The 19,476-nt window shown below is 35.6% G+C and overlaps 1 long non-coding RNA gene across 1 annotated transcript; it reads left to right on the forward strand.

Annotated features, from left to right (window-relative positions):
- The first annotated feature begins 4,482 nt into the window (after positions 1-4,482).
- Positions 4,483-5,045, forward strand: LOC131439383 (uncharacterized). Its single transcript, XR_009231109.1, has 2 exons — positions 4,483-4,806; positions 4,873-5,045. It is a non-coding gene; the product is annotated as an uncharacterized LOC131439383 (long non-coding RNA).
- Positions 5,046-19,476: the final 14,431 nt, after the last annotated feature.

Raw genomic sequence — 19,476 nt, forward strand, 5'->3', positions numbered from 1 at the left:
GTAACAAGTGATTTGCATGGGATTCGTGTATCCTGACCGAAAGTCACATAAGAAGGTATAGGCTTCTTCAAGCGCATGCGTAATAAACGTACGCCATTTAGAATACCGGGGAAAAAGTTCTTCCACTTTTCTTTTCGATAGAGAGAATCTCTCCGTATTGGGACATAGTTTTGCGAATATCAGGATCGATGACGCTTGAGGGAAGATCATACACACGCACTTCTTCCATATATACCGGAATGTTGTGAGCAATTCCAGAAATGAGTAGACGAAAAAGTGACAAAATCAGAATCGACCTACTCCGATTTGGATGAAAATTTGCACATGGCTTCAGTATGGCAATAAATAAGTTTTCAACCGATTGAGAGGTCAACCCGACTCACGACTGATTTTTAAAAAGGGCGTATGTATTTTTGCATTTCGTGCGTTAATTTTACAAAAATGGCGTTCAGGAAGAAGTTGTAGGGAATCGATTGGGCACTCTAAAAATAATATACACTGAAAAACATTTTTTTCTCAATTATTACAAAATAATCCAAAAAAGTTAAATAAAAAAAAGTACGGTTTTAATTTTTTTTTTGAAAATTTTTATTTTAAAGCTGTTATTAAAACCTACAGATTGATGGCTTTCCCATCCGTGCCTTTTGAAAAATGAAGAAGTTACAGCTAAAACAGTTTACGGGTCTCGTTGTAATTCGGATACCGTTCATCGTATAAACATGGCGTGGGAAGAAGTTGTAGGGAATTAATAGGGCGCTCTAAAAAAATGTGCATTGAAAAAAAATTTGATTTTTTTTCTCAATAATTTCAAAATGGACTAAAAAGGTAAAATTTAAAAAACATCAGGGTTTCGATTTTTCTTTGATAATTTTTATTTTAAAGCTCTTTCTAAAACCTACAGATTGATGGCTATCCCATCCGTGCCTTTTGAAAAATAAAGAAGTTACAGCTAAAACAATTTACAGATACATTCGAAATTTCAAGTTATTATAATATTATTTTACAGATTAAAGGCAATAAATTTGTTCATGATAACCTTTCTTCTAAAAGTAGCTGTTCTTGAGTTACTTGGATATTTAATTATAACACCATTTTTTTATATTTCCATGAATTGTTTATTTGCTTACTATATCTACAATTATTACATGTACATGAATAATTCTTAATTATATTTAAGGTTGTTCATTTCTTGATAAATTGTCGTGAAAATAATGCTCACGAATAATTCATTGTACAAAATTTGTCCAGTCAGCCATGTGAGGCTTTATTTCGCGAGCTTCGTTCAATGACCACTATGAACAATACTGCTGTAAACTTTACAATGAAGGATGTAGAACAACGAATGCAGCGTGTGCAAATGAAGTTACTGATAGCGAATCGAAGGAAAAATGCATTAGTTTTTCCAAGCATACAAAAGCAATTCTCTAGAGCTATGACCGAGTGTGTTAGTTTGAATGATATTCGCGAAAATTGTTCAGAAAGTAGTATATCTATGATTTCGATGAAAAACAGTATTTCATATGACTTATTTGCAGTTGCATATTCTGATCGAAGCGAACATCCTGAATTCAACAGAAGTCATGGTATTGTTGAATGCTCAAGAAATGTATTCGGCGACACTGGGGGAGAAATCGTTCTTAATACTTGCCAAACAACTAGTAAAAAGAATATTTTCGAATAAGAAAAGTCACTGGGGATATTTTCCATATAAAAAAACTAAAACGCTTTGGACGTTGACATCTGGGCGTTTGAAAAGGCTTAACAATAGACTGAAACGTTTTCATAGCATTGTTAAAGCACCAAAAACATGCTCAAATATGTAATGTGTTTTTTTAACCATAGACTTAGAGACATAAAATATTTAAAAAACAACTCCGAAATATTATTTTCAATTGATTGCAATTAAATCAACTTATTAAAACTTCCATGTAGTATTCGCGTCTTTTATCTAATGCAATTATTATGTTTTTTTTAATTTTTCCACTAAACTTGAATAAAAAAATATAAACAGTTCATAACTTGTCGAATTCGTTTTTTTATATTGTGTCAGTTTGACACAGGTATGTTGAATCACTGTGATCCAGACTAACTGAATCGATCAACGGCGGCGAGCTGCCGCAGGTGCTATACTTGCTCGATGGTGATTTTGAAAGATGCATGCTGAATCCGAAACGATTTTAATCCAGGTTCATTGAAATCGAAATTCAGTTTATATCAGTCTTGTAGTCTACATGATAACCCGGAGCTGAGAAAAATCATATCAAGTTTCTCAAGAACGAGAAGCAGCATCTGATGATATTCCAATTATTGTAATCAAACTCCTGTTTCAATATCCTGACATAAATTTTCAATCGGGGCACAGAGTGGCACACTTAGGCTCACAGTAAAACACGTATTTATTTAGAGGCACAACATTGTTTGTGTTGAGCGACTCTCCCTTGACCCTGGGTCAGTTTTAGTTTTCTCAAGCGAAAACGACATTAATTTATGCTTACACTCTCATTGAACATAACACAAAATTGAGTGACACATTACTCAAATTCATAAAAAGTGCACGTACTCTAAACTTGAGTTACCACCTATCTACTCATTTTGGCGTTAATGGACGAAATTGTTAAAATTTGAGTAAATTTTACTCAAAATAAGAAAAAAATATTTTGTTCAAAATTTGAGTAAGTTCAACTCAAAATTTGAGTTCCTTGCTCTGAAAATGAAGAAATTTTTCTTCTTTAATTTTCATATACAAAGTTATTCTTCTTTCTTTTGAATGTGCAAAATAGTTATTCAAAACCGTTTCCTTTCGAACGGTTTGGAGTAAAAATTGAATTAGTTTGATATCCTTATGTTGTACCGACGACACGACCAGGCACTCCGAAGAAAAATCGGAATAAAAATTATTCGTGAGCGATTTACCGTTAGTTACCAAAAATATAGCGACCCCTTGATAATGATAAAAAAATTTCTTCAGCAACACTGTTTGAGTTGCTATGAACTAGTTACCAAGGAGCTCCATAATAAATAAACAAACCATTTCAGGAAGTTTTCGAAACTTTCAATAGATTTCAATTTGTGCCATCAGCTCTCAATTAAAAAAAAATCAAGAATTATTCTGAAGGTATGAGACAAAATACAAAATTTGAAGACAAAAATATGCTTTTGGCAGGCAGAGAAAGAAATTCTGGTATTGTAAAAACGAAATCGCTTGATCTCTTGAAAGCTGTACGTGGCACCGCAAACCATCCGTCGAGGGCTGGGTCCCCTGGTGATGTTCAACTTGACTTGTCGTGGTCGTTTGAAGATATAGATTTAAAAACTAGTCGTTTGAAGATATAGATTTAAAAACTTACAACCAACGAATATAACCATCCGGCCTTCATTCCACAGTATCGTCTAAACTACACACAGATGTTTGAAACTTTTGGCGGAAATGATATTATGAAATATGACGAAGCTAGACTCTGATCGTCTCCTGTTCGCAGCGAGCCAATTCGACTAATCTTCAGAGCAACTGTGTTAGCAGCTTGAAGTTGGAAATATATTTCCTCATTGAATATGCATTTGATTCACACATTGCATTTCTTACTTACAAATTCAGTCTTCTTACACGTGACCTTTTTCTAGCCGTAAATCAATTCAGTCAACTAACAGAATTACCCAGTTTACTAGTTTGACAGTGAAGCTTCGCTCTGACGGATTTAATGACTGCAAACTTCACCACTTTTTAAAAACTCATTTATGTAGCAGATAGTTGTCATAGATCTAAGTCTGGTTATGTTAAACTATTTAACAAGCTTCGACGGATATTTAAACGATACGTGATACCGACAACGCATTAAAAGTACACAATACAAAAGATGTTGATCAAATATGGAAACCTGATTCAGCTGTTCTTAAGAGCCATTTTTTGTATGTTCGAGTTCCAGCCAGTATCAACGAAAGCCTTTATCTAATAGTCTAATCGATTCATCGCTCTGGCATGTGATGATGCTGGAGAACTTTCAACTTACTGCGAAATAAGGATCTTCCATTTGAGGTAGTTCGTTTTGTTTACATTTCTGAAGTCTTTAATATGCAGTAACCATGGTTATGGTAATTGTTATTCAAAATCAACAATTCATCAACTTGTGTTGCCAGTTTCAATAGTTTTCCAGTCGATTTCGTTTTGACATTTCCAGTTACTGAGGGGTAGTTAAATTTGCGATACAGTTTCGGTAGACGAGTGGCAGGTCGTGTCGTCGGTTGTGCTTTCCACTAAGCATAATTGAAACCACAAAATATCTATGATTGACGTTGATTCATGTTTTCAAACCCGGATCTAGAAACGGCAATGGAAAACGACGTATTCTTGCATTCTTTATTTCGATAAGAATATTCCGAGAATGAAAAAGCACTGAACTGTTTTTTTTTCACTCAAATGTTAAAAAACTCAACGCTTACTCTAATGTATGAATAAATGCGAGAGAGCTCATGGCAACGAATTTATTTTACTCAAATCCATACTAAAATTTTGACATATTGTTCCACTTTATGAATTTGAGTAATCGCAACTCAAACCATGAGTTATGTTCAAAGAGCGTGTACAGTCACTCTAATTTCGCCATGAACATAGTAAGCCTTGGATTTAGATGTCAATCAGATTTTCCCATTTAGTACATTTTGCTCAGCGTGGATACTGAAACGAAAATGTTCTCCAGATTATTAGCGTCCCACCTGTCCGGCTATCGAGGGCAAGTTCGACAAATGGCCTACACACTACGCGATGGAGGAGGTGTTATATCATATCATGGTAGAAGAATACCAAGAAAGGTGAGCATTTGAATTTGGGTTTCAAGAAACACTACCTTGATTTTTGTTTTTCATTTTCTAACACAGCACATTATGATCATGTTTTGTCTAATGTATCCCGTTTTCACCGTGGGGCCATATCTTATGATGTATGTCATCAAGGAAAACCGGAAAATGATCGACGGTGAAAAATAAACCACTTTGATGTTGTAAATAACCAGCAAACCTGTGAAATAAAACCCATTCCAGTTAACCTTCAATCAACAGTTTTATCACGCTTCATTCTCCGTGCCCAAGTTGTAAAATCGTTTAAATTCCACCGGCAATAATCTCAACCAGGCGATTTGTAAGCACCTTCGACGAAAGCTGAAACCGACCATCGCAGTGCAACATTCCATCAATCTTCTACCTCCGTTTCAAATGAAAAAGCCGCTTTGGGAGCCACGCCGTAGCCAATAGATTTCGGACCCGTAAATGTTTAGAATGATGGCGCATCCAATCGGTCCATTAAACCTCCATGCCTGCCCGGGTTGGTTGTGATACCACACCGCACACTGGATTTCCCGTCACGGTCCCATTAGCTTCGCTTCATCATAGCTTTCCTCCCTGCAGCTCGCTCCACCGTCCACCGGATTTTCATTAATTATAACCCCGATTGGCTCGATGTCAGCTGATACTGCAACAGTCCCACATCGAACGAACCGGGAACCTTTCACAAAACGGAATTCCCTCTGGCTTCCTTCTCGTGCACGCCAGGAGGGTACGCGAATGGTGTAGCGAATTAATTCCAAACAACTATGAAGTTAACTTCTTGTTTCTGTAACCTTCCTCTCCGGGGCTTCAATTTCTGAAGCAGAGCTAATTTTATTAGTCATTGTTCGTTCGGGGCTGGCTGAGAGTGGGTCTTGGAATCTTCAACGCAGGGCCGTCATCATCATCATCATCATCTTCATCATCATCGTCATCTCCACATCTAAACCGATTCTGGCACAACGGGGTCACCACGTGATAGCTGCACTATACACTTCGGTGTTTTCAGCGTCAAAACAGATTTCTTTTTCATGCCATAATGAAGGTCACAAACACAAATGGTCAACTATAAAAATAGATCTTGGATTTTCTAAAGCTTTGGTTAACAATGTATTTTAAGTCAATTAAGCAACTGACCTAAAATATTGAACGATTCGATTCCGAAATTTAATTTTAAAATAAATACCGGTTGTCGTATGTCTCGACCTGGATCAATTTTCAAGAATTCTGTTTAAAAGTCCAGTTCCATATCGCAATGTTCCCAGGATTGACAGAATAAAATTTTGCAAGAAAAAAACGAATGAAAAATAAGTGTAGCTGGCTTTTATATTCGATCTTCGAGAAGAACATCGCAACATAAAATAGTAGCGCTTATTGTTAATCGATACGTTTTTGCCGTGTTAGGGAAAAAAGTGACTACAACTTGAGCATAAATGCAATCACTTTGATAAGCAGTCTGAATGCCGAGTCTCGTATTAAGAGAAGCATACTTTGAATAGTAATAATAATAATAGTTGGAATAGATTGTAAATGCAACAGTTGAAATAAAAATAAAAAATCTCCTCTGCCATTCAAATAATTATTTCTACATTGATTATGGCCCTTATTACCGCTCTCACTTCTACCTTCACATTCACTTCACTTGATTTTACCTATTACCAGTATCACGCATAGTGAAGCGATCACTGTAGTGGAAAAAACTATTTTTTTCGACAAAATGTTGGTGGCGTGATGTTCATAATGACATCAAGTTCATCCAAGTAATTACTTTTGTCTCTGAAGCGGCTTCCGTAATAAGGACCTAAATTCACTTCACTCGATTTTCACCGTGAAGTGATACCGATAATAAGGGTCACAATCACTTCACTTGGTTTTCACCGTGTAGTGATACCGGTAATAAGGGCCTATTTCTACGTTTTATACCTATCAGCCTGTAATTCCAGAACCGAAAGTTGTACCTGAATGAAACACGGAAAGGTTCTATGGCATTGTAAGACCTTTCATTTGATAATTTATCATTATAATATTGTCGCTATCGGTTTTCAATCCCTATATTTTTTTTATCATTTAATATTTTAAATTTAATTAATTAATTTAATATTTTATAATCTTGTGATATCTATTTTGTGTACTGTTATGTCAATTCACAGTAACGATTTGCACATAGGTTTAGGTATTTGTAATGGTTTCGCAACGGCAAATAATCTTATTTTCAACTAGTAGCTAAAAGCATAGATGTGATTTTTTTACAATTTTAGTTTTTCGGTCTCTCATTTTTTGTATGTTTTGCGGGTGTGTTTTGATTTGAGAATTTCCTATCATAAGTCTTCATGCTTCAAACCGTAGTTTTTACGCTTGAAGTAAATTGTAACCAGATACGGACAAGAGCAAAAACCGATTTCATACGTTCCATTTCGTCCGTCACTTGCCCACCGTCTGCTCATCTGCTGGTCCATCTTCATTGGTATCATCGCACTGTCCTGGTCACGAAGCGACGTCAGTCGGCTGCGTTCCGATCCGACGAAGCAACCGTCGTCCGACGGCGCTCTTTAGGTGGGAAATGTGTTGGACAAGACGAGGTCAGAGAGGATCCGTGCGGTGCATGAAGATCGAATCAAATTAGTGTTGTAAATTGATTTAACACGCACATTAGCCGATTCAACAGTATTTCGAAACTAACGAAGCGGAGGGAATGGAAATGGAAAGGCTGGGATGTCCGAACCGAAGCGGAGGGTACACTCGTTTCAACGAATTTTGCCTCTCCGTGCGCGGCGAATCATCGGCCGTTAGCCTTGACGGTGCCGGGAGATAATTCGCTAAATGCAAAGAAAAAGGATGGCCAATGGGAAATACCACGCGGAGATGAACTTGAGCCCGGTAGTTTGTAAGTTATAAAACGATGATGATGAGATGCGGAATTATGGTTTTCTTCAAAGGATGCTGATTGCTATTTATTTTTATTGATTAATGAATGTATTACCTTAAGTGTCTAACGAAAGACACTAGAAAATCAGTTAAAAACGGATTTTCGAAATTGATTATTTTAGAAAAACTATAATTCGAAAGCACGATTTGAATCAGCAAACCGCTTTTTAATCCGCTGAAGTGTTTTCCCAAATCGACCTACACGCAGAGAAATGGAGCTTGTTTAAAATAACAAATCGGTTAGTAGATTTTTAAATCTGATTCATGTTAATTTCAAGCTAGAATATGATTGTTTTAAACAATTTTCTCCCTTCAATATCAACAAAGATCTTTGTTCAATGTGAATAAATATTTTGGTCTTGCGAAACGAAAAAAGTAATTGTTCCAGCTGATTTTATTGTTGAAATAATTCATCAATATATTGCGTATCAACAAAAACAGAGTTGATTTTTTTCGCAATATCTATGTTGATTCAATTCTGCTTTGTTAAGAACAAAATTTATTCATTTTATCTGTTGTCTTATTTGTGTAATGATACAACAAAGTTTATTATTCAAAAGAACCGTATCAGTCCTATTTCTTATAAACCAGAGCTGTTTTTTCAATCGTGAATGAACAGAAAAGTTTTTTACGCGTTTCAAAAGTAAAATTTTTTTGCTTATATATTTTTTATCGGGCTTTTCATCAATCCAATCGTAAGTATTGATAGTTAAAAATATTAGAAACTGCAATAACACGTTTTCTTAACAACATATATTTGATGCAGGTTATCTCTGTCTTCACTGGAAGGGCACCAGGAAAGGGTACCAAATCATTGGATACTATAGAAAGTAATAATGGATTGATTGTGGTATGTAGATAAATATTATAAATGTATGGAATATAAATGTAATTGGTATTCCTTACAAATATATAAATTGAAGAAAAATGTACCAAAAACAAGCCTTCAAATTATTTCGAAAGAAATCATTTTACTCGTAAAAACAAAACAAAATGAATAATTTTTACAAACAAAAGCGAAAGTTGAAATACTAATCATTTCAAGTTGATATATTATAATTTATTTCAACTGCCAAGTTTATAAATTCAAAACACTATAAATATTACCTTTATCCAAAATTAGTTCATTTTAAACTGATTTCGCAAGTTGAATTTACTATGAAATTGTTTGTCAAGAAATTGACAGGAACACACAAATAAAATATTTGCTGGTATTAACAAAATATTTTTCTAAAAACAAACTAATCCACTGAGCAAAATCAAATACCTAGTTTTGTTGTTCCAAGCAACAATATTTGCTATATTAAACCAATTTTTCTTTTGTCACTATTTCAACACAATAAATCGTTACGTGAAACCCAGATTTCGTTACATTTACAATATTTTTCTCTGCGTGTACACTAGGAGGTGATAATACCTTTCAGAAGACAACCACAGATAACAGATATCCAGGATTCCATATAAACTGTGAGTGAAATTTTGATTGAGCAGTCACTTGCAGCTGTCGTCGCGATCGTCACTGTGTTAGTGTGTTACCGTAGTTTCATCATGCCCAATTTTTGTATTGTTGTAGGTTGACATCGAATGTTTAATTTTGAATTCAAATGGCATGGGAGCAAAATGCGAATTTTACACATTCTTCCAATTATTCTTTCCCGGGTTGACGGTTCAATGCATGAAGCACTGGTCTTACAAACCAGTTGTCGTATGTTCGAGCCCCAACCTGGAAGGATTCGTAGTGTCAGTAGAATCGTAGCACCAGCCGTGCAATGGTTCTGTACACTCTGAATCGGCTGCGAAGTCTGTTGAAACAGAAGGTCAAATTCCACTACAGGAATGTAATACCAAGGCTGTTCCAATTATTATTCCTCTGACTAAATCGGGCTTGATGGGAACAATGTACACGAAAACTTATCAAATCGTTCGATGCAACCGGATTTCATTATTGAATCTTTCGGTGTATTTAATTGGTTCTTTGATTCGACTAGACGTAATTAATTGATTAATGCACTCTTACCAGTCGCTACCTAATTTAGGGTAGAAACCGATACAAAATCAACGAAAGTACATTTACCTAAAATTAGCGAATTACTTAAACCAGACTAACGAGTAATGACTTCAATATTTTTGGGTAGCCCATAGAAAAGTTCAACATTGAGTGATTTCTCCTGAAATCCGATTTTCAGTGTGGATCAACAACAACGTAACTAGATTTAGTCGGCTGCTCCGTCGGTCGAACTCGAAGCATACGATTTCGTCAGAAGCGTGCACATTTTGAGAACTGTAATTTTTTTTGTTGGATGTCTAGTGAGAAGTATTCTATCCCAACCGTTGTAATTAGAAGACTTCTGCATTTTCTATAGTCATTTCGGAACTTTGTTATTCCGGAACGAAGCGGAACGGTGGTAGTGAGTTCTTAATTCTCAACGTATAGCAAATTACAAATTTTCATTGGTTTTTGATTTAGTTCCGTACATGTACACTTGGGTATCCGTGGGGCTCAATTTTAGTCATATATCGTATATAAGCATAACAAAAGCGTATCTAATTTCATCAAAAACTAAAACATATTCTTCTAAAATCATGTGCAAAATAAATGTATTTTATTTAATGTAATCGCAAATCGCTTGATAAAAACAGTGAATACCAACATACTAATATGATATTCGAAATGTATTAGGTTTAAAGAACTATGTATTATGGATGCCATGGCGAAGAAAAACTTATGTATATTGCCTATGAAATAAACGTATTGATGGAAAAAATGATAAAAGAAATCTCTTCTCCTGTCACAATTCACATTGGAAACTAAAAATTGTTTCAAATTTAGATACCTTATCGCAATACTAATCAAACGGGTCATAGAGCATCAGCATTAACATCAGAGACCGCTCGTGTACTATTCCGTTATTGATCGGAACCAATCAAGCTTGCAAAATGTTTTTTTCTAAACAACCTGCTTGGGAATAACACGTAGTTTGCCATTGTGTAAACTGTATTGATCCCTGATCAATACCGACGCCAGCCGCCGATCTACTTGGGAAGGAAAGATTGTTAGTTCAATACATGTTGCTACTAGAAATCGAGGAATCCTCAGCATTTCCACATGCATCACAGGAAGGGGTTTTTGTTAGTAAAATTTCGAATAATATTGTCATGTGTTTAATGCTCTGGGTAGCCGGCTACCGAAAATACGTTTCAATTATATCGTGTTTTGTATTAATATGTGCTTCCTACTAAAATACGAAATTTCTTCCGAAACTCATAAAACTCTGGACATCCGTCTGTTAGGAGTTTTGCTATCAACACATACACTAATATCTGCACGGTTATAAACTTTACGCACTCAATTTTCTCGAAGATGGCAGGACCGATTTTCACAAACTTAGATTCAAATAAATGGTCTCTTGATCCCATAGCCTGCTATTGAATTTACCTGGATCGAACTTCCGGTTCGAGAGTTACGGGATAAAAAATGCAAAGAATTGAAAAAAGGGCACGTCATTTTCTCCGAGACCATTTAACCGATTTTCTTCAACTCACACGGAAAACCCTCCAATCAAAAAATTACGATCTCGCAATTTTTGATTTTTGCAGTTGTTGGTTTTACTAATAATTAGTTGATTCAACCAATTTGCTATTTGATTTGCACATACTGAAGTAGTTGAAAAATATGTTGTTTTTATTGCTGTCTAATGCCAAAAACAGCACAAAGCAAAACAAAAATCGCAATGGAAAAACAACCATTACTTTAGTTGAAATTCAAACGAGTTTCTTAAACATTTTCATGCAAACGAAATTCGATTATTATACGTTTGTAAAACTCGTGAAGAGTAACTTTTGAATGATAGTAAATTAATGTTTATCATAACACTAGTTGTCAGAATATTAATGTAATGATAAATTATTTATATCTTTACTGCTCTGGTGTTACACGAAGAAACGATTGATATAAAGTAGTGCTATGCACAGAACAATCCCAAATAACCCTGCCGAATTTCATCCAGATGCAACTTTCGGTTTCGGTATTACAGGCTGATAAGCATTAAAATTTCATTTTCAATAGCGTGTTTTTATACATGACAAGAAAAAATCGAGCCAAATACATTCAAATAGCCGTATAATTCTTCAACTATACAGGTACGTTTAGTTTATGGCAAATACGTTGATTTTAGGTATACCGGATCATCGTTCCTGGTTCCGGAAAAGTGGTTGTGTATTTCAAAAAAGCAATCACTCCAATTTCTCAGAAAGGGCTAGATCGACCTTCGCATACTCAGATTCAAATAAAAAGTATTATGTTTCCATAAGTTAATGTAAAATTTTATCCAGATCCGGCTTCCGGTTCCGGAAATACAGGGTAATGTGTATGGAATTGAACCTTGTCATGTAGAGCAATGAAGCAAAAAACATAAAAATTCTTCAAAGTTTGGCTCAAAACTGATTCAATTTATAAGTTCTGCTAGTAGCTGGAAAAACAAACCGATTTCAGCTATATTGGCTTTTAACTTCCGGCTCAGGAAATATCGGAATTAGTAGTCAAAAACTCAAAAACGAAACTCTCTTCATTTTCTAAGAGATAGCTGGGCCGATTTTCACAATCTCTGGCTCAAAAACAAGGGTTTAGGTTTATTAAAAAAGACTTTCGTTCGGTTTCCACTTCCGGTTCTGGAACAACAGGGTGATGTGATGTGTTTAAAATTCAAAACCGCCATTTAGAGCAAACGAAGATTTCCTGTAAACTTTGGTCGAAATTACTAAAAATTTATAAGGTTAATCGTTTATGTTCTTATTCAATATTCAAAAAGGAAAAATTTGTTGAAGAATCCCTGTGCAATATCAATGAAAACATTAGCTATATAGGAAAGGCATCATAATGGTGGTTATTATTAGGATAATTTCTGACACTAATTTCATTTTTTACACACTCATTTTTTACACAAATTTATTCAGATTCATTCGGGTAGTTTACAAAAGCGTGCTTCAGTGTTTATGTTACACACTCAGCAACATGTCTCAAACCAATTTCATCAGTAATAATACGTTTGAACGTGATCATTGTCCTCTCTCTGAAATAATTATGCGGATAGAAAAAAATGGGTTTGTCATTTACGACATTTGTAGGATTATATCTCCGAAACATGATGTGTCAGCCATGTGATATTCGAAATCGAGCCACAACTCAATTTTAGCCTAAAATAATCGACATCGGTTCGTCCATATTCGAGGAAATCGTGCGGTAATAAGTATTGATACTAACGTCATTTATACCATTATATCTCCAGAAATAGTAATGACAGACTTTCAAACAAGCCAAAGTTTGCTAAAATCAGTTCTGCCATCTTCAATAAAATTGAGCGGTAGAAAATTTATTGAAAGGTGCACACACATACATACACACATAGCGGGACATTTTCCTATCTCATCGAGCTGAGTCGAATAGTACATAACACTATGGATCTCCGAGGCTCCATTAAAAAGTCGGTTTCTCTAGCAATTTTATTATCTTTCTATAAAAAAAACACACCAAAAATACGATGACGATGAGTTATTGAAAATATTCTCACTTGATATGCCCCACCTACAATCTAGCATCTAGGAAAATGTTCCATGATCAGAATTCCGCCACTTTCATCCGGCATTTCACACTTATCTACTAACATCATCTGCATACACCAGCTCAGTTCGGTCTGCCTCTTCATCATCAACCAGACAGAAGGTACTTTGTTCATTCCTGTTCCGCTTGGCATTTTCAGTCTTCCGTCATCCATCCAATCAGATTCGCTTACTCGTTTTGGAATCCAATTACAACTTCTCCGACCCCGTCCCGGGCGTCAGCATTTCATCATCTCCGGAGTTCCAACCATTGAACGGTGCACGACTGTGAAGTCTTCAACATTGTTCAGCGGGGGATCTCAGAATCGCGCTGCAAAAAAAAAACTGTTGGCGTAAACACTTGCGACAAAGAGTGGAATCGGAACGGGTAGCCCCCTCCGGGCTGTAGCGGATGATGATTAAAGACTTCCCCCTCTCGACTATATCGGCAATTTCTCGTCGACGATCCATTCCGAACCTAATAAAGCGTGGCGATATTTGAAATGCGCTCGCGTACGTCAGTTTTTCGCTTGAATCGCTTGGCTCTTTCCAGCTCCGCTGTTCTACTTTCGTTCGGGATAAAGGCCTGTGCCGTCGAGCCACATCCGAGGGTATGAATTCAGTCCGTTCGGTACGAACGTTTTCTCGGGAAGCGACCGACAGGAAAGATTTCAAATTCTAGCCGACCGGAGCTCGAAGTGGTATTGGCTCTACTGCTGTGTACCAGTTTCCGAGCGGATTTTTGCTGTATGCATGAGAAACTCATTACAGGCGTAAATGATTCGAAAACGTGGCGTAACGGAACGGATTAGGAAGTAATCTGTTCCCGTGGAACTAATCGATTGGTGCTCGCTGAATGCGCACAGAGTGCACAGTTCAAGGTCAGTTTGCAGTAGGATGACTGGTGGAAAGCTTGATGACGGTATGACTTTGTTGTACACGGACGAGTAGGCGGTGTTAGTTTTAATAAAATATAAACAGCTAGGGCAAGACAATACAAGATTCGTTAAATAGGTTTGTGTTGAAAAATCCGGTTAGTTTCTACAAACAAACAATTTTGGTGAAACTTAGCTGGGTTCGCACAAAACAGTGCATGTATTAAGGAACGCGACAGCAGAATCAGGTTCGACACTAACCTGAATTTTAGTTCAATGGCATTAAACCTAGGTTCAAAACAGCCCTAGTGACCAGGAAGCATTGATATAGGGAGTAAGTTCATCTAGCTTCAATAATAAGAGCAAATTCAGTAGCTGAAAGATTCATATGGGTGGTCTATAATGTAAATTGAAACTGAAACAAACGTATCCCCCCCAATCCGTTTTAGTTGTATTTATTCTACCAGTTCTACTGTCAAATTTAAAACTGGTATACACTGCCATTCTATTTTTTTATATTTGAAACACAGATAAAACGCTGCTGGGGCTGCCAGTTTATTTTGTTATATTTTCTAGATTTAAATTTTAAAACTGACATAAATTATTCATCTAGAACTAGAACACTTCTGAATATGCCCTAAGGCTGCTTAATGTGCACTAGCAGTAGTAAAGTATTAAATTGATGAACTGAAGTGTACTTCGCAAAAAAAATTATATTTAAACAATCTGGAGAGTGACTACAACGCTGATGTATTACTTGCTGGAAAACTGGTTTCAAATAAGCAGGGTTAGTTTCGGCATAAAGCGAAAACGACATTAATATTTGTTAAGCGTAGCAAAACTTGGATCTCTTCCTGTGTTCTTTGATGTTTTCAAAACCACAAGTTTTCTAATTAAGGTCAACCGTCATGTTCTAAATAATGAACATAATAAATAATGGACAGTAACCAACTTCATAATTGATTTTCAATTACAGAGTTTTGTTTTATTCGGTCGACACATCGCGGGGAGTGAGGACGGCAAAAAATCAATAACACCTAGCAATATTCCCAGTGAATGGGGTTGATGGTTATAAAAAAAACGCCGCAAACAACCACTCCGTAATCAACATACCCAGTCCTCTTTACGCGCAGATACAGGGAAACCGAAGCAAATCCACATTCAAGGCGACGGGCCTGTCCGTTGCAGTCAAGTTCTTTTTACCGTCCATGGCATGACCCGGCGCTACCTTCCTGAATGTGTAATTTGCAATGTGTCTACAGTATGGAGGTGGAGAGGGCAGCAACCGAAGTTGAAGTGGTTGAATTTAAAACAGAAAATTGAACCACTTTTACAACGAGATGAAAGCCAGTTTGCTTTTGTGGAAAAAAGACAGGTCGCGACCATATTTATTGGAATATTCACCTAATTATAGTTCCTTGCGTCGTCTTGCTGGGCCAAGAGATTTGTTGGTAAATGGAAAAAAAAAATATCATAACGGGACATGCAATGGCCTGTCACAGCAACCTGTCCCATCGATCCTAATTATCTTTATAGGCTTGTCATCGTTCCCCAAAAAACAGAGAATTGATATTAAGAATAAAGTATTTTCGTAAATGTGATTTGTGATTGTGGATGTCCATGTTCATTACATTGCTGTCGACTGTATCAATTTTTGGTTAGTTATGTCGCGGCATTGCAGACTGTTTTAATCAAAAACTTCTTTAAGATCTCTTTTTTTAACGTTATGGCCCTTATCGAATCTGTTTTCAAGATATCAGTAATGTTTATCGTGCCAAATATAATAAAATCAACTATGTAAATAATCTTTTCTGCAATAACCGACCTTTTTGGTCCTATTTGATCAGAAAGATTTAATAATAGCGTTCATTCATTTATTCCAAAACTATACACATACATTTTCCGGTCTAACGAAACAGCACATTTTACAAAAGCCTTTCTCATATAACTCATACTTTCATAAATATTACTAAAGCATTTTTCAAAAAAATATCATTGATTCTTGAATAAAACCAAGAATGTTCATTTTGGGCATAAGAAGCATAACCTTATTCATTTGTAAATACATAGTGTTGTACCAAAGGCAGTAGCCGGGTAAGCAAGTGAAATCTGCTCCAAAGGGAATTCATATTGATCAGGATCATTTCTCCGTAAGCCATTTCGCCGAAAACCGTTTCGCTGAAAAACATTTCGTCGAAAGAGTCAGCTCGCCGAATGGCATTTCACTCTGTGCCATTTCGCCGAATCGTACAACTGTCTTAATATCGTATTGGAATTGATTTGAAATAAAGAAAAATGAAAAATGATTTACGTCTGTATTTGATGCGTCTTCCCCACATCGTTTCTGTTCGTATGCTTTCTAACTTAGCTACCGCTCATCCAGACCTAACTAAAAAATCAAACCTAACTAAAAATTCAGAACTAACTATAAAAATCCAGAGCGATACCGAAATCGAAAGTATGGAAAAATATGATGCGGAATTTTAATACAAGAAATACATTTTCAAAAAATTGTAAGCCTTCCGGACAAGGCTTAAAACATGCCAGATTTTTTTCGAATATTTCTGTGGAGCGTTTGCTTATAAAAATCAAATTAAATTAAAACCAATAGAAACACCCTAGCTCCGTCAATATGACAGTTAAAAGGTTGAAATTTCGGGGAAATTGTCTACAGTCCAAACTTTTTGAAATTTGGTATAACGATACGAATTCCCTTTGGGGGCAGATTTTACATGCTTACCCGAGTATAGCCTTTAGCAGGTTATTTCTGTTTTTCGCATCGTCACTTTTAGACCACGCACAGTGGTCCAAAACAGGAAAAAGACGGTCAAAAGTCTGTACTGACTTTCACTGATTTTTAAGAGCTAACGTGTCTTCGAGGTTTTACACGATTATATAACGCTTCTTTTGAAAGTGGTATCTCAATTTTTGTTAAGGGGTAGTACCCATATAAATAATTAATTTTTTCACAAAAAAATTGTTGTTTTCTATCTTATTTTTAAGAAAAAAAAACATTTGAAGTATTTTTGATGAAGATATAAATAATGTAAAAAGAATATGTTATGAATTCACTTTATTTTCAAAACAGTTTTTTTGGATTTATCTACATAGAATCTACCTCTATTACCTAAGTATCTACTACAAAGTTTTAGATAGCATTTAAATAAGTAACTTTTTCTAATACTGTTCACAACCTAATCAATAAATTAGGTAATCAATGTTACCTAATAAATCAATACAATATCCGGTCGCATTGCATTCGATCAAACAGTATCAGTCACGTTATCGTCCGAGTTTTCTGTGTCGCTAATTTCTTACTCTTTATTTTCTTGTTCTGTTATAAGTTCTAACATATCAATTCCTTTCCAGCTTTCAAATTAATATAGTGTATAACAAGATAATAATGTATATAAATTATTACTATATACGAGGTCTGTTCACAAAGTACCCGGAATTCTCATTTAAAAAAAAAAATATTTATTTATTCGTCTACATCTATATGGTCCCCTTCAAAGTAATCCCCCCTAAATATAATACACTTATGCCAGCGTTTTTTCCAGTCTTCGAAACACCCCTGATAGTCACTTTTTGTAATGCTCTGTAGCACTCTCAGCGATTCTGCCTTTATCTCTTCAATCGATGAAAAACGCTGTCCTTTCATGGGTCTCTTCAACTTTAGGAACAGGAAAAAATCACACGGAACGATATCTGGTGAATAAGGAGGGTGGGGCATGATTAAAGTCTTGTTTTTAGCCAAAAAATCACGAATTAGCAACGAAGTTTTGGAACGAGTTTTGCTGCCACTCGTTTCATGCCCAAAACATTTGAAAAAATATGATGGCATGAGCCAACTGATATGCCAACTTCATCAGCAACTTCTCTAATAGTGATTCGGCGATCATCCATAATCATTTTTTCCACTTTTCCCACATTTTCATCGATTATTGACGTGCTGGGTCGACCGGAGCGTTCGTCGTCTTCAACGTCTTCGCGGCCATCTTGGACACGCTTATACCACTCGTAAACACTTGTTTTTTTCATAGCAGACTCACCGTAGGCTCTCTGTAACATTTCGCAGACTTGTTTACACTTTATTTCATTTTTCACGCAAAATTTAATACAAATTCTTTGACTCTTCAATTCTTCCAGTGTTTAAACTAACAAAAATCGCCGAGCTCAAAAAACACGTCTACACCAACCGCTACAAGACAGAATGTAAACAATGAATACAGCTGAAAATTTCACCATACATTAGGGACATATGTACCAACACAATAAAAAAAATTTGACCACCGGACTCTCCAGACGCGCGCAATTAAAAAATTCCGGGAACTTTTTGAACAGACCTTGTACATGCTATGCATGTATGCAAATATATGAAAGATATTTCTATCCGATTTCCGAGGATGACTGAAACCAGCAACTACCAGTCTGGACGCGCGTAAACACGCATTACCAATATTAGAAAAAATCTATGTGCAACTCGATACAATTTATTTTCAAACTTAGTTTTAATTATTGAAAATCCGAAAAATTATCAAAAGTTCAACACATATTTAAAAAGTGGAAAAATGTTTTCTAAATGAAATATGATAAAGTATTGTAAAAGTACAAACCTTTAGGAAGAGATTTCATGTTTAAACGTGTAAATAAATTGAGTTATCGCGAAGCAACACGATTTTTAAGATGAGATGTTGAGCGTGACGCCTTCCGTTTCTTAATCATTCATGGTTTCAGCATGGCCATAGTGAAAATGAGTCACACGAATAGTACTCAAGATATTCTCATTGGAAAATAAATTTTATTAGGAATATATTTTCCTATAAGTATTGTAAAAGTTTGCTGCATTAAGTTGCATATTTCGCTTCGGCACAAGGTTTCCTAGATAAAAAAAAGGTACAATGATGTATAACTTTTCCAGAAAAAAATAAACCTATGCATTACCTTCTACAAAATTATAGGATTTTATATTTACTACAATTATTTCAAACCAAGTATGTATAAAAAATAACTCGAAACAAGTTATGATTAGAAAACTAGTTTTAAGAGGACTGCCATAATTCGAAAACTAAAACTAACTTTGGAAAGGCCTAAAAAAAGTTCCATCGAGTTCCACTTAGATTTTTTTTATAGTATTAGGCATCTATTTTCCTATAAATTTTGTAAAAATGAGCTGCATAAAGTTGCATATTTCGCTTCAGTGCAAGGTTTTATCATAGGTAAAAAAGATAAAATGTTTTATAACTTTTCCAAGAAAGAACAAACC

This window comes from Malaya genurostris, chromosome 3 (genome assembly GCF_030247185.1).
Source record: "Malaya genurostris strain Urasoe2022 chromosome 3, Malgen_1.1, whole genome shotgun sequence".
Taxonomy (NCBI): domain Eukaryota; kingdom Metazoa; phylum Arthropoda; class Insecta; order Diptera; family Culicidae; genus Malaya; species Malaya genurostris.